Consider the following 17309-nt stretch of genomic DNA (forward strand, 5'->3'; position numbering starts at 1 on the left):
ACACAAACATCACCAGAGTAGCTTAAAAATTAGGATTTTTTAGTTCAAAAAAATGTACCTTGGTTTGAGTTTTATTATTATTTTATTTTTATTTCCCCAAAACTTCAAGAGTATGTTCTGGTCATTTTTTCAAGCTTTCTTTTTTTTTCTAAAAACTGTGGTAGGACAAAATCTGGGGCTCTAAGAGGAAAAAATCAAACAGCTATGATAAAAGCACTCAAAGTGGCCCAAAAAGGAGTTAAAACGCTGTTTGATTCTGAAAGGTGACTTGAACTGTGTACCTCTACTTCAAATCATCTGTATTTTCTGTGAAATCCCAGTGACTCTTAAGCCAAAGGGAATTGCTCTTAGTGGAGCCAGGCCTCCAACACTTTTGTTCATGTATACTGTCCCAGTTGCTCCCATTTGTTTTAGTTTTTAATCTTCCTAAACCTGCAGACCAAGCACAAATAAGAAAATACTCATTTTTTAGCTCAGGGACTAGGAGCGTATGTGGTAAGTGTTTATACAGAGGACACAAACTTGGAGTCATGGGGTCCAATATGATATAGGACAATTCAGCCCCTGGTGGCCTCCGTGACATCTTGGAATACAAAAGAATTTTTGGCTTTTTCAGGGCCCAGCTGAGTCCTACTGGGAGGAAACTAGGAGCACTGTTGATCTTGGTGGTGTCTGAGAAGGAGCAAATCTCCCTGCATGACACTGGACTGGCTTGTTAGAAAATACTTGCGCAACTGCAGCCCAGTCACAAGAAGAAGTTAAGCCTGAGCCCAAAGCTGTCTCCTTTTTACAGGCCCTCTTCTAGACAAAACCACATGCCAACTACAGATCTGTTCATACCTTTTCTTAGCAGGAGCTACAGAAACTGCACGTGCTACTCTGAGCCCTCTCCCCACAAATACAGAAATGCCACAGGCTGAGCAAAAGAACTTCAGGTTAGGTAAAGCCACCCACACACACACTCGAGAAGAAGCCAGACACCCTCCTACACATCCTCATGTCTCCTCTGTACCTTTATATCACAGAGGAATCTCTCCATCCTGCAGCTGTTTCCCAGTTTGCACCTGAGCAGGGCAAGGTCTGCAGGGAGGGATAAATACCCAGTGCATCTTTGGAGCTGTTTGCCTTCACAGGCTGCTGCTAGAGCTACATTGTCTCAAAAGAGAGCATGGCAGTGCTTGGAAATAGTATTTCTGAAAGGTGTTCTGTTGATCTTGAAGTAATTTAATATTCTTTTTTTTTTATTGAGGTGAAGACTGCAGACCAAAACTTGCGGTCCCACCCAAGTTAAACATTAAAGAGGAGTGAACATCACTTTGATATGTGTTTTGCCTTACCCCACGGGCAAAGCAAGGCAGAGAAAGAGCTAGGCTCCTTTCTTTTATTAGGGAGTGCTGATGAAGGGATGCTCTGGGGCTTAGCTCGATTTGTCATGGGGTCTGGAGTTGGTGTGAGGTTTGCCAGAAAGACTCAGATGGAATCAGATGAGAAGAACGTCCTCCTGAGCCTGTGACAGAGTAGGAGGTGTGGTTTGAAGGTGGTTTGCTATTGGTATTGCAGGAGGAGTTTTGTAGCTGTGACAAGTGCTGCGCTGCGTTGAGGTACTGCAGATGTGCCAGGTCTTCTCTAAAGCCTGTGGCTGAAATGGCAGGGAAGAGAGCTGTTTCCCTTGTGCAATAGGAGAAGAGTTCTGCTTATCCAGAGGGGAAGATCAATGATGATATCAGCCCTCAAAGGAGGGCAAGTGCCTCTGAGGAACTGTCTGGCTTTCTGTGGAGACAAGCTGCATGTTCACAGGGTCCATGTGCATCTGCCCCTGACCTGAGGGTTGGGAGGTTCAAAGATAAGTGAATTCTTATGAGTTTTGCAAAAATAACCAGCTGGGGAGATAGCCAATGTGAGGCTTCAGCAAGAAGGAAAGGTTGTAAAAAACCCTCAGGTCTTAAAGAAAGACCAAACTTTTTTCATAGAGAAGGCAAATCTTATAAATGACTGAATTTCTATGATGATCAGTTAATTTGCCCTTGCTTGACCACCAGGGACCATCAATTCCATGGCATGAAACATGGGAAATCAGATATTGCTTGTTCTGGTGCTTTGAGATTTACTTGGATTGCTGTTGCTAACATACGAGAAAATGCTTGAGACTGAAGCTGTTCTACTTTTTGTTTTCCTTGAGGAGGTGGCAGGAAGGCTCTGCACCTTTAAAACTAAGATCAGCCCTGTACCTCTCTGTCTTACCACACTTCTGTGAAGTGCTTCTCATCAGATGTTGGAGTTGAGAAAATATAGGGAGAAGAAAGGTGAGGGGCAGGAGTATCCAAGTACCTCAATTTGCTTTGGTATGAGTGGTTATTGAACAGTGTGGTGGGTGGGTGAGGGGGTAAACTCAGTGGTGGTGACATTGGCATAAATTGCAATAGGCAATTCTCCTTGCAACAGCATCAGCAGTGATGCAGAGTTGTAAGCATCTCAGGGTTGTGTGCAGTAGCATGATGGTTGCCTCTGTGTGTGCGCAGCACAGATAACTGCTTATCTGGATGGCTACTGTTCCGCTATTCATTTATACCCATAGAAATACTGCAGGGTTTAGCTCCAGCCTCAGGGTTTCTCTGCACAAAAGACTGTCCTGACTATCCTCTCCAGGCAGCAGGGAGGTGCAGAGGGCAGCAAGCTGGGTATGCTCCTGCACATGGGGTTCCGATGATTGTATTCACCTCCCAGAAAGTGTGTCACAAACTACTGCGATACAGTAAGTCAAAAAAGAAGGCGAGGTTTTCTAGGAAATATCTTTGCAAGAAATAAGATCTCCTCTCATCATTTTATTTTTAAAACTCAGGGCTGTGTTGAGAGACTCGAAGTGAAGTCCTCTTTCTCCTCATTGTCAGAGGAAAGCCCCACTGAAACCCTGTAGTATTCAACCACAGTGCTGCTACTCCTGTTAGCAATTGTAAGTCAAGCTGTTTCTCTCCATTCCATGTAACAGGACACGCTGTGCAGCTGGATGTTGGTGTAGGGTAAGAAAGAAAAAACACCATGAAAATGCCCTAGCTTAAGGCCTAAGTTTTTTGCCATTCAAGCCATGGTGAAATTTCTTTTGTAACGAGCATGTGCCTGGCAAAATAAGCAGCTTCTTGCAACAGCACTTGCAACTGACCTGAGCTAAATGAGTGATCCCACTTTCTTCACTGAGAAGACAACAGAGGCAGCAGAGAAATCATCTAAATTCTCTCACATGAAGACTTGCTGGACACCAGAGAGGTCGTCTTCATTTTGCTGCAAGCTTTTAGTGGTTAACTAGGAGCTGGGTGGAGGTTCTGTTGCTGTCCTGAGCCTCACATTGAGCTGTCTTAGTGCAGCCAAAGACAAATTGTCCTCGGTAAAAACAGGAGTCTGTGTCCAGCCAGGGGTCCACAGGTCATGTATGACCACCAAGGGTAAAGCCCCAGTTTGTCACCCATGCTCTCGCACCATAAGAATGTCTTGCATTTCACAAAGGGTATGAATATACTGGAAACCTTAATGCAAGAAGGCTGCTGAGCTTATTTTTGGGTAGTCTCAAGGACTTAACAGCTCCATGGTCCAGAGCATGACCTGTTATGCAGCATCTGCGATCTCCTCACACCTCAGCCTCCCTGAGAAGGGTGGGAAGATCAGCCTGAAGCTTAGTCACCCATTACATTCTTGGAGTGTTTGGCATAGAAACACTTCTGGACGCTGATACGGGTTAGGTGAAGGGCTACCCAGGCTCCAGAAGGTGGTAAACTTGGCCCCTCTCCAAATCTAACAGGGGTAGTAGGGATGTTGCTTTATAAGGTCTTATGTGACATGGGGAGTGGGAGGTGACTGGCTACCTTCAATTTCTCTAGTCAGTTCCGTGTCACAACATCTCTTGGGAAGGGTGGACAAAGCACACCCCTTCATGCTCATAGTGGACCATCCTCTTTTATTTCCTCTGAAAGAAATTTAGTCCACATGCTCAGAACTGGTGTGGGGCAAAATAAAGGGATTTTCAGTGAAACCATATTATCACCTCCATGAAGGCAACAAGGGTGTGTCTTGCTTAGACAAATAAAATCAATTTAGGTCTTCACAGACTAAAAACTGAGACAAAACATGATCCTGTAGGCCTTTTTTTAATCTGATGATGTTCACAATCTGAGCTTTTTTAATTCTCTCCATTCTTGGTGTAGGTAGTTAACAGTTGCAAGTATCACTGTTCTAGTCTCAGAGCTGTGTCCAAATCCCTGAAGCCTGAAGCTTAAAGCCCTTACCCAGCTCTAATTTGAGAGCTTTGACTCTCACACCAGCTGACTGTGTGGATTAAATGCATGTAAATACCTTCATAGCGACTGGCAAAACATACTCATGATGCTATCCTAAATTGGGATGCTCTTTCTCCAGGGCTGTCAGTTTGATGTTAGCACCTTCTCAGCAAATAAATCCCGTTACTGAAGGTGGGAGACTTCATGCTCTCCAGCCACGTCCACAACCAGATTCTTTACCCTTGAAGCCTGCTTTCTCCTATGCTTTGCCATCACTAAAGCTGGTTTTCTAAACGGCATAGTGCAAAGATGCTGTTATTAATGCTTTCATATCATCTCTATTTCAGCTCAGCTTGCTATGAGTCACTTTGATGTTTGCACCTTGATGCTCTGTCTTACTGGTGTATGAAAGAGTCAGAATGAGAGTTTCCATTCCAAACACTCATCTCCCTCCCAAGCTAATGGGGTCAGACAGGTCTGCCTGCAAGACGCGGATTTTCTTAAGGGCATCACGTCACTGACAAAAGCTATGAGAAGGTGGCCCCTTCAATACAAATCAAGTGTTCCTTGGCTTACAGCTCTTGCTATACAACTGTGCACAAGGCAATGGCACACATTGAGCATGAGAAAGGCTTTAATCCCCCAACCTTTCCGAAACAGCTGAGATCTCCTACAGTGGTTCCAGGCATTGTTTTTCTGCTGATTTCCCTGTTTGATAGGATATACAGTAATTTCTGTTTATTGTGGTTTTTACTTTGGCTGTAGGATTTAGGTAAGCACAAAGCAAATGTGCTTCCTGTTAACCTCAGATATCAGTAGCTGTGGAGTAGTGATCGAGGCAGGTCCTTTTACTCGCGTGGACTGTATCTTGGGTTTTTTTTCCAACTTGTACAGGTTACACCCATGTTGGTAACCAAACTGAGTCCTAGGTTGCTCTTCTTGCCCAGAGACCAAGTAGGATGTCAGGACTAAACTCTGATCTCCCTGAGCAGGGTCTCATCTTCAAACATGCTTAGCTGGACAGTCCTTAGCCACTTTAAACCCTGAAAAACATGTTTGGAAGGTGCAGATTTTCCTAGATCAGAACAGTTCCAGTGATCTTTCACTGCTCATCCAACAGGGCTTGCTGCTAAACCAGCCTTTACCAATGCTTCAAGACCTCCCAAGATGGGAAGCGGCTGCTGAAATGTAGGTAGGACAGGCAGATGATGATGGAAGTGAATCAGTGGAAAACGAGAAGGTGTGTGAGGGTACAGAGGGACTGAACAAGGGTGGCACAGGATGAACTGGAGACGCCACTCAGCTGCTACCCCTACCAGAAAGCAGACAAGAACAAGTGGTGCGGTGCCCAGGGCAATTTTGTTAAGTCCAGTTGATAGTGTGCCAGAACTGAGGTCTGTGGATAACCATATCTCATTTAGTGATACGGGAATAATCACTTTGACAAAGAGCTCACACACCTGAAGAGCAACCTGGGAAGTTCCCCAGACAGGCTGTTTCTCTATCTGTTCATTCCTGATGAGAAACCTGCTTGATTTAGCAAGTCACCAAAAAGTGTGGCATATTCTGGTTTGAGAGCTCTTCTTGGCATCCTTCCAGAAATTGGGGCCTTCGGGGAATGGATGTTTGATGGTTTATTTTTTTTCTCCACAAGTCTGATCTATCTCATCATATTGTGAAAAATAAAACCAAAAAAGCAAAGCTCTCAGAGCCTGTGTGTATATACATAAAAAACATGGCTGCAGAAGGAATTTCTGAGAGTGATTTGCCTGGAGTCAGCTACACATCTCCATCCCAGGCTTCTGAGAATATTTCAAACATACTCTTTATTTTTAGGGGATGGAAAAGGTAAACTATTTTATACTCTAAAAACAAGTTCAGCATTAATGAGGCCAAAACCACAAAAGGACTCAAAAACACTTGCATTACAAAGTAACCACAAAATCTAATATTGTTGGAGTTCAAATGTCTGCTTGCTTGCAAGAAGATGACCACAAGGAATGTAAGACGTGGCCTGGCTAATGCCATCTTCACTCCTGAGGAGAAAACCTGCTGGGCTAGAAACCTGCCCCAAGCAGCTGGTGACCCAAGATGTAAGCCCAGTTTGCTGTTATCTTTGCTTCCTACTTGCTAAATATCTTTCCTTTTTGTTTACAGGGAATCACAGACAGAGGCAGGAAGCTCCTTGTGCTAGAGACAACTCATCTTGCTAGTGACAGCAACATCCCCACAAGACCCACGGCCAGAGTGAGACAAATGCATCTGACTCAGCAGTAAATCAGCTTTCCTCCTCACCCCGTGTGCAGCATGGCTACTGCTGATCTATAAAGGATGCTCTGGACATCTCTCATAACAGCAGCTGTCCCCGTGTTCAGAGCAAAGAGGCATCTAAGGAATCTTGATATGTCTCCTGCCACGCTCAGCAGGAAAACTCAAACTACACTGCAGGCTAAAAGTGATCTTGCAGCAGGGCCAAAAGGTTCAAGACCCAGTCGTCCTTGTCAGAGCACATTAAAAACGGGTAATCATTCAACTGTGCAAAAGAAAAGGCTTTTATGTAGAGTAAATGTAATCTTCTGCCACAAATCAGCATGAGAAGCGGTAGGCAAGCTCCAGGAGTTTACTTTCTGCTGATGCTCAGTATCTCTATAAAGACTGCATGCTCTGCAAGAGCCAGGTCTCTGAGAGGGGAAAATAAGTCAAGAATTCCCCTTTTCTTTGCAAAATGCCTTCTGAAGAGCACTGACAACTGACGTCCTCTAGCCACGGGGCAGATGCAGTCTGTACTGTGTTGCTCATGGCTGGTGTTTGAGGCTCAGCAGACCACAGGATGCTTCACAGGAGGCCACATGGCAGTCCAGGGGTATCAGCCATGCTGAGATGCTCTCCAGAAACTTTGTAGTTCCTCTTCTCTTTCCATCCCTCCCAGCCCTCAGCATGGAGTTTTCCAACTAATTACGGGTTAATAATGGTTCTCTGCCAGGACTTTCCCTGACTTTCAGTGAGAGAAGTGGAGCCAGCAGGTTTTTTTCTATCAATAATGGAACAAAATGCCAAATTCACATGTTTTGATCAACTTTATATCAAACATTTGACTGAACCAAAATTACACGTGTATTTATTAAGGGGGGTTTTGCCAATTTTCTTTTTGAATACACTTTTTTCTTGTCTGCCTTTTGTTTCATTAAGATTCAGGCTGAAAGAATTTTGAGCATGGGTCAGGCTTAGGCACCCAGCTCACGTCAGGTATCCCTGGTGCTACTCTCAGTGCTATGGGCCAAAAAAATTAATTCCTCCCTAGCAGCACTCCAATCTGAAGATGCACCATGTCTGGGAGGTGAATGCCTCCATTGTCTATTGGAGGTTTTGTAGCACTTGAGAGCATCCTGACATTGCTTAACGAAGCAGTTAGCAGAGAGCTGTGGACTGCTGCAGCATAGCACTATGCATACTTGGTTGCAGAGACAGGTGAGCTGCCACAGCTCTGCCCAGATCCAGTCTGGTCCTCTGCAAATGCCCTGCAGGACTTTGTATGTCAAGCCCAGCCCTGGCCATGAATAAAGACGGTCTTTGCTGATGCTATAAAATATCAAGGTCATCTAAAATCTCTTCAAATGACTGGAGACATTCTTAATATGCTATTAACAATTGAACTATGTCCAGCTTCATGCAAATTTGAAAAGAGGGGTTAAGAATCCTGCTGTGAAGCACCAACTGAAAGCTGTTACCTGAGGACTGCTTCATCTAACATAATGTTTTTTAGTCCATCTGTCATTTTTCTTTTTCCCCAGAACAGCCTAAGAAAATGACCACAGTCCTAGATGACTTCAGTGGTAATGGTCATGTTAATAATATCTTCAATAACCTTCTCCCAGTTGCACAGTGAAATATTGTCTCTCTGGACCTTTCTGTGTCTGTGAGACTACGAGAGCCTGTGCAGTCAGGATAACTTGGAATTCTATCTCTTGTTGCTTTCCAAATGAAGCACAAGAGCTGGGATGTAAACGTCTGCCATGGACTCTCCAGTGCTAGCATTGCTGTACACACATGGCACCATGGAGCTGCTGCTCTTCTGCTACAGTTAGGATTATGAATCACAGAATCACAGAATCACAGAATCACAGAATCACAGAATAACTAGGTTGGAAGAGACCCATCGGATCATCGAGTCCAACTATTCCTATCAAACACTAAACCATGCCCCTTAGCACCTTGTCCACCCATGCCTTAAACACCTCCAGGGAAGGTGATTCAACCACCTCCCTGGGCAGCCTGTGCCAATGCCCAATGACCCTTTCTGTGAAGAATTTTTTCCTAATGAGGAGCGGCTGAGAGAGCTGGGGTTGTTTAGCCTGGAGAAGAGGAGGCTGAGGGGTGACCTCATTGCTCTCTACAACTACCTGAAAGGACGTTGTAGAGAGGAGGGTGCTGGCCTCTTCTCCCAAGTGACAGGGGACAGGACAAGAGGGAATGGCCTCAAGCTCTGCCAGGGGAGGTTTAGGCTAGATGTTAGGAAAAAATTCTTTACAGAAAGGGTCATTGGGCACTGGAACAGGCTGCCCAGGGAGGTGGTTGATTCACCTTCCCTGGAGGTGTTTAAGGCACGGGTGGATGAGGTGCTGAGGGATATGGTTTAGTGTTTGATGGGAACGGTTGGACTCGATGATCCGGTGGGTCTCTTCCAACCTGGTTATTCTGTGATTCTGTGATTCTAATGTCCAGCCTGAACCTCCCCTGGCGGAGCTTGAGGCCATTCCCTCTTGTCCTGTCCCCTGTCACTTGGGAGAAGAGGCCAGCTCCCTCCTCTCTACAACCTCCTTTCAGGTAGTTATAGAGGGCAATGAGGTCTCCCCTCAGCCTCCTCTTCTCCAGGCTAAACAACCCCAGCTCTCTCAGCCGCTCCTCGTAAGGCCTGTTCTCCAGCCCCCTCACCAGCTTGGTTGCTTTTTCTCTGGACTCTCTCCAGAGCCTCAACATCCTTCTTGTGATCACTACTCTTCCTTCTATCATTCCATGCTTCTAATATTCTTGCGTAAAAGTAACTGGCTGAACAGTTAGTAGCTGGATTCAGCTGACAGCAGTGCTCTTAAACAGCAAATACATGATCTCACACGCCCTATGGACAAATAAACCTAGTAAGACCATCCAGATCCACACTTGCATCTCTCAATTTAAGAACACAAACCATTAAGCACAGTCTGCCCATGTGTTTCAAATGGGTTAGAAAATATTTACATTGCGACAGCCATCGCTGAAATGCGGTCACTTCTGGGAAGAGAAGCAGCTGCTGTTTACTGAGGGAGGGGAGGTTTTGTGGTTTGGGCAGTGGCTGGAGCCCAAGATTTTATTCTGGTAACACCACTGCTGGGAGCTACACCATCATGTAGACAAGTCTTTACAAGACGGGCATTACGTAGCTCAGGTGATGGTGGTGGTGTCACCGTAGGCATGAGCACAGAGCCCTCTACAAACTAAACATCCACTTAACTGGGCAAATTATGCAGCCCATTCTGACCTCCGTGCTGCTTTAACTACGTTACTACAAGGCAGTAGGCTTAAAAACAAGCCCAGGTACAGCTGGTACCAAGCCCCAGAAGGTCCTGAAGGGCAACCCAAGGGTTACATTGCAGATTAACTCCTTGAGGAATGTTTGCATTCTCTGCCATCTGTGAAATGAATGGATAGAATGTGTGTGTGAGCAGAGGTGGTGGAAAAGCAAGAAAAAGAACACCTGAAGTGTCTATTAGGAGTTAATACACGTGTCTGCCACCCAGAAAAGTACAGTCCTCCCTCGGCTGAAGCTCTGACACGTCTGACCTTTAAATGCAGAGATGGCTACTCAGCTCTGAATAGAAGGTAGGAAGAACCTCCTAGGTAGACCCTTACAAGGGAGATTTTTTGGAAAATTTAGGGCACTTGCATGCCTTTAGATCCCCTTTTAATTTTCTTCTCAGAAATATCCTTTCTCAGTAGAGATTTAGGAAACATCTTAGTTCTCTCACAGCTTAATATGAACAGACAGGATGTCCCATGGTGTAAGCCATGGAAATGCACTATGCCCTCTCATCGGTCTGCTTGACTCATGCAGGGGACAATAGCAAAAGGCCAGTTTTGCCAGCCATCAGAAAACAACTGAAGAGGTGAAGCTGGAAATGGTCAAACGGTGGAAAAAAAAGGAGTGGCCTGTAACTATTTTATTTCATGAGGAAAAAGATCCAGTTTGATCCTATTCCTAGCATGGCTTAGCTTTTTCTGTAAGGGTAGCATAAGGGTATCAGTGGCAGCACATGTCTCAAAGCATACATTACCAGTCTTACTAGAAATATTTGTTAATTTAGTCTTATATGTGGGTGAATTTTGTTAGGTAACGAAAACACATGTGTTTTTTTTAATGGGATCCAGATGTGAAGCAATCTTTAAGCACTACCAAGAACTTGTTTGAATCTGCTGGGTACAGCTCTGCCTTGTCCGTCACTTTAACACAATGCAGCAGCCAAAGGTTTCAGAGGAAACCTTTTTTTCTGCTGGGAGTCAGCAGACTGCAATTGCCATGTCTGTCAAACTGCAGGACGGTTGGGAAGCTGCGTTTGCAGCCCCTTGGGGATAGTAGCGATTGGCATTGGTCAGTCAGACACAGAAAGTCTTTCAAGGATAGGGATGGGAGCTGTGTTGCTGTGAACAGCAGATGGAGACTTTGCTTCTGCTTCCTTCCTGTCTCCTACCTGCCTGGAAAAATGTCTGTGCTACCAAAAGATGATGTGTGAGGTTTTCTGAACCAGAGTCAGAGCAGATTTGGGATTGTTAAGATAGCCTATTGATACCTAAGTGTTAAAGCCTACCTTGGAGTTGTACCCAGCATACTGCAATAAGGGCCTGTTCCATTTCCGCGGTGTCGTTATGCTGCACATGCCACAAAGCCAAGTCACGGTGCTGAAAAAGGTAATGAGACACTTGATACACTAAACGTGATGAATCACAAAGAAACCCAAAGAAATATTCAATCAGATGCTCAACCACAGAACAGACTAACCATCCTGGACGTGGTATATCATCTTCCTCCAGACAAGACAACCGTGCCTGACAACTGTTCCATTCCATCAGTTATATCCCCTAGTGCACCTCAATACACGTGTCGAGCAGGAGAGTTTTAGCTGAATTTATTGAGGTTTTGTTGCTGTTGCTTTACAAGGCTGCCTGTTCCCAATGGAGCACCATGTCCCATTGCAGACTTTCCTGTGGCCACACCAGCTCCGTTCCCCATCTCCATCCCAGCTGCACGAGATCAAGATAAAAAGCCACCGAGCAAGAAGCTGGAGAGTGGCTGCCTCACTGCGATCCCCCGTCTGGCAGGGATGGATACATTTGTCAGAAAGCTTCCATTAGTTGTGCATGCCAGCTATAATCTCCCAGCCTGAACACGGCAGCATCTGCTCCAGAGCCAGTATTATATAACCACAACTGGCCTGCACAGGGCACTTTAAAACTGTGGGCAGGAGAAAGCCATTGACTCCATTGCAGAGCTTGTCTTGAGTAAGAGCCTTTCTGTGACTCTACAAACCTATGTTGGATCTTATTTTTTTTCCCTGGTGCAATGTGGGGACTCTTGCAAGTATTATAAAAGCACATGTATCCATAGGCACTAGCTGCTTGAACGACTGATCTTAAATTCCTAGTTATACTGCATGAAGTTAAGGAGAGTTTAAAAAATATACTTAGGAATAGTGACAGTGGGATTACACGCAAAGGAAACTCCAGTGCAGCAGATTTGTTGAGAGGCTAAAAATATGTTTCTTTTTTAGAGAAGGGGGAAGTGACTGGCAAATAGTATTAATCTGAGACAGCCTGAAGCAGATAGAAGGATTATAAAGCAGCTCATTTAGGGCTGCAGAATTCATTTTCAGGCACTTCTTTGCAAAATGCTGGGAGACTCCTGCCCACCTGACAGAAGCTCTCTGAAAGCAGTGTGAACAACACAGGGAGGGACTTTAGCCCCATTATGCACAATTGCAAATCTCTCAGCAGAACATCCTTAACCGTACTCAAATGACAGCCAGGATTAAATTGACTGAAACCAAATAATATAGAAACATGTAAGACTAAATTTAAGGATGTCTCGGAAACAGCTAGGATAATTGCTTGTAACAGCAGCATTAGACACAAGAGACCTAAAGGTCCAGACAGGCTTGCCTGCTGCTCCATGACAGTAATATGTTTGTTTTTACTGTTTTTAAGTGATTCTACCATGCAGCAGTATGCATGTGATTGTGTACATGCACATGTATGCACAGGTACATACCCTTTCCCCTCTGAGGTGGTGGGAAACCCCCTTACACTGTGACCACGGTCAACCACTCAGCCTCACCTCCACAGAGGGGCTGCCAGATGACTTTTTGCGTGAGCAAAATCTCTGGAGAGCACATACCATCTTTCTCCAAGATGCTGCAGCCCTGAGATTGCAAAAACTACCTGTTTTACACAGCCTACCTTCACAGGAATGGGGAGTGCACAGGAGAAAAGGCCAGCCTGCCTGAAAATGCACGGGTCACTGCACGGAAAGTAGGAGCTGGGGCAGAAAAGCACCTTTATTTTGCTTTCAAGCTGCCAGGCTTGCTCTTAGAGGGCTCCAGCAGCACCCTCTGGTGACCTGAGCTGTCGACACCAGACAGTCAGCAGTTGTTGAGAAGAAGTGGCTGGGCTCTGTGGGGCTTTTGCCATTACTGGAATAAATCATTCAAAACTCTGACAGTCCCCCAGGGGAGTTTGAGGTCATGAAAAAGTGATGGGAGAGAAGAAGAAAGAAATGCATTGCAAAGCTCTTAGGAAATGGGCGAAGGTTACCTTCTTTGCCCCGTTATTCTGTATCGGGGCTGGTTTTAAATGCAGAGGCAGTTGCTTGAGCAGGTTACAGTGATGTGGGCAGGCGAGACGTTAGTAGCTGCTGCCTGCTCCAGTTTCTGCCTGCAAGGAGGTGCTAAGGTGTACGCTACAGCCTCTCAAAGGGTCAGATCTGTTGCTGCCTTGAAGGCTCTTCAGGCATGAGGCAGTGTCCTCCTATCATGGGTAACACCTGCTAAACCCACAACGAGCATCACCCAGAAATTTAGTCTTTCTGTTGTGTCCTGCCCAAACATCGTTTTCTCCTGACCAGTGACACAGCTTGTCTGCTAATGCTTCTTGTTAGCTCTCTGCTATCACAGTGCAATATGCCTGGCACACAGGCTTCAGTGCATGGGAAATCCCAGACAGCACTGTGCTACGTGTCTCCCTGGTGATACCAGCTCCTGCACACACATTAGGTCTCCTCTGCTTCCCATGTTGCCCAAGAAATATCAGATTAGATTCACAGTCTCTGGTCGCTTGCTTGCAAGCATTTAAAAGCATGAAGGGATCTGAAAGATTGCCTAGGGCTCTTAGAATAAAATCCATGGTTTGTAACTTTGATTTCTGCACTGGAAATCAGTAATGTTCCATAAAATCATAGGATAATTTAAGCTGGAAAAGACCTCTGGAGGTCCAATGATGCGCTCAAAGCAGAGCACACTTCAAGTGTTTGATGTTAAATCAGGTTATTCAGAACCCTATTTGCTCAGGTTTTGTATATCAGCAAGGACAGAGATGGCACAGCTTCCACGGATCTCTGTTCCAGGTGGCATCACTCTTTTGGGGACTTTTTCCACCATTATCTACCATTGAAATTTGCATTGCTAAAATTGTGGCATTGCCTGTTATTGCTTTGCTCTGCTCCTTTGGAAAAAATATGGCTCCATTTTCTCATTGATCCCACATAGATAAATACAGCAGTGTGGTCCACTCTTAATCATTTCTTCCCTTTAGGAAAATCTTCTTTCTCCCCCTCTTCTCACACCCTGTGCCTTCCAGCACCCTAACCATCAAGCTGGTCCTCCACTGGACGAGCTCCAGTTTGTCACATCCACCTTGAATTGGAAAGCCTGAAACTGAACATGGTAATCCAGATAACTTGACGAGGCGTGAAAAAAGGAAACGATTACATCCCTGAGCATGTCGGCTCTACTCATGCTTGTACAGCCCAGTATGTGTTAGACCTTCACTGCTGTGAGGTCTAAGCTTCCTGTTCAGCTTGTTACCCTCCAGGGTCTTTTCTGCAAAGCTGGTCATTCTTTAGCCAATATGATTGAGTCTGGTTATTCTGCCTCAGGTGTAGGACTGGGGAATTGCTACTGCTGAGCAAATTGCAAAAGCATTTGCACTTGCTATAATCCGTGAGTTTCCTGTCTGCCCATTTCTCTGGCTGAATGGCAGCAGTGACCTCCAGCATGTTGTCTGCTCCCCTTGGTTTCCAGGGGAAGTAATAGCTGACACACGAGCAGGCTTTTAAATGGCACTTGATGCCTGTATGTATGGCTTCCGAGATCAGAAAGAAGGAAATTCCAAAGGGTCATTTTTTGACTGGTAAGATTCTGCCACTTCTTTTTCAGATGACAACACCAGACTCCCAGTAAGGACACTAGCTGAAGCATGAGGACAAACTATGTCTTAAAACACTGCTGAGGGAAATAGTCTGCTATGCATTGTCTGCTAAAGTAAAACTCAGTCCCAGTCTCCTGTGTCTCAGTGTAGGTCCAACCAAGATTTTAAGCAGCATTTCAGCCTCTCTTTGTCATGTGTGGTCTGGGAGATGAAGAAGAGCTGCACTAGTTGTTCAAGTGAATTTAATTTCCCCTAAAGGAGCAGAGGACTTATTCTTAGGTGAAGGAGTTGATCTGGGACTTGGGCTTCAATGTGCTGCCTCCCTCTGGTCAACACAAGGAGACATTTGACTAGTGATTATTCCATGTTAAGTAAGGATAGTTAGTTTTGACTGACAGGCCTGAGAATGGGTTTAAGTTTCACTGTGGGGAATGGCATGAGGCAATAGTGTGATGAGATCTTGAGCAAGATTATTCCCCTTGAGCAGGTGGTTGTGTTGGTTTTGTGCTCTTTTGATTCCTATTCCTTAATCTTGCTCCACTTCTTTCCTTTAGGAAAAGGACAGGAATAAGAGCCAACTTTATATTTTCTTGACTGCATTCAAAGTAGCATATTTAGCCTTTGATTTTTCTATGTCACTGTTTCTTACATGTTTTTAATGCAATGACTCATGCAGAAAAGCACGTTCAGTTATCTTCTCTAACCAATCCATTTCATTGTGTCTTGTTTTACTTAGTCTCTTCTCCAAAATACAATCAAACTCACTTTGGTTTCCACCATCATGTATGCCTGGGATAAACAGAAAGTATTGAAATTACCCGAGCTGCTTTGTCCAGAAGTAGCTAGGGTACAGCATGGCCCAACAAGTACTCCTAGGTCTGCAGTGACTTCTACAGACCCTCTTGAGTCTGTACCCTACATCATACACTCTGCAGCATGAGGTCCAGGGAGGAACAGGACTTTTGGGAAACAGAGACGTGTAGATTTGCATCTGAGAGCTGCACCTGGTCAAATCAGCTCTGTGCTGTTGCTATTGCTGGACAATATGATGACAGGACATGTTACCCATGCACAGGGGCACATGGACCCACCTTTTCTCATGACACACCTGCACTTGCATAGACTTGTGCATGTAAATTTGTGCTTATATGCCTACACACACATGTAGGTAAAACTGCTCTCCTTTGTGCTTATCTCCACATGCAGAACAGCACATGCACCTGAAGTATGGTGCAGAGAGGCTTGAATGACCACACTGTCGTTGATCAGCTTTTGGTGGAGCTCATTCATTTCTTGGTGTCCATTAAAAGGCATCCTATAGCAGCCCTGTACCCAAGACATGTGAAGTCAGTCTGAGGATCAAGCCGCTTTAGAAAATGCACTAGTTGTTCACTCTAACTGAGATGAGACAACTTCAGAGTTCAAATAACAGTCCAGCCATTTTTATATCATTATTGCTTAATCTCATCAGTAGTTCTTTACATGTTCATGAGCTAGGTTGATCAGTTGTGAATATGCTTTTCCTAATTAAGCTGTGCAGAAGGGATCAACCAGGGTTTATAGCCAGGGCGATTATAATTTCAGGTTACTCAGAGAGTGGGACTGAAACAACACGGACGCTTTGCTCTCCAAGTTTGGCTGTCTCTGCAGGAGAGGCTTTCACCGAGCTGAGGAAAAGTCTTTGTTCCAATTAATATAGAGCTGATTACTATGTTAGGAACACAAATCACCCTTCCAAGTATGAATTACTTTACATCTGCAGAGGGAAGTAATCTGTCACCATGCTGGCAGGTCACCTACCTCCAATATATTAGCTAGGGGGGAGCTTCACATGTGAGTCAAAGCTGGATCAGCATCACAGTTACTAGAGCACTTCAGCAGAAATGCTTCCTAGAAAAATTTAGTCTCCCTGCATGGTTATCATGCTTAGTTTTGACGGGGAATCTTGAAAACAAAGTGTTGTGAAAAGGGATTCCTCTTTTAGAGGAAGAAAGAACTTTTAAAAATAAAATAGGAAAATTTCCCAACATTAAATAAGTCAGAACGCAAAGCCTGTGATGTGGACATTACTCTCCACAGGTGAGGAGAGTAATTGCTTCAGAGTTCTAGCATTGGAAACATGACTCACAGGAACTGTGAATTTTATTCAAAGGCTGAAAAATCCCATTGAAATTCCATGGGTTTTAAAATAATGTTTCTACTGATATAACAAATCTTTTCTTCCAAATTGTCATTCGAGGTTTCCTGGGAGTTAACATGGCTTTTGTTTTCACACAAGTGGAATAATCCAAGTAGAGATGAGGGTCACACAACTACATTATTTCTGTTCCAGCATGAATGCAGAAACCTGAACACACAGCGCTGAGGTCAGCAGCCTACTTCTGCAGCTGGGGATGCTGAATACTATTACTTCGAGTGTTCCATTATTATTTTTAGTACATACTGCTCTACCATCATCCTCACCTGCTTAACCTACTTTCCAACTATGAGGTGTTATATGCAGTCCCAGAACTAAACTAAGAACACATTTTAAACTATGTTATTTACAGTAACTTCTAATTGTTGAGCTGTCTATTTGGCTATGTGTTTCACCTG

This window comes from Phaenicophaeus curvirostris, chromosome 6 (genome assembly GCF_032191515.1).
Source record: "Phaenicophaeus curvirostris isolate KB17595 chromosome 6, BPBGC_Pcur_1.0, whole genome shotgun sequence".
Classification (NCBI taxonomy): Eukaryota; Metazoa; Chordata; class Aves; order Cuculiformes; family Cuculidae; genus Phaenicophaeus; species Phaenicophaeus curvirostris.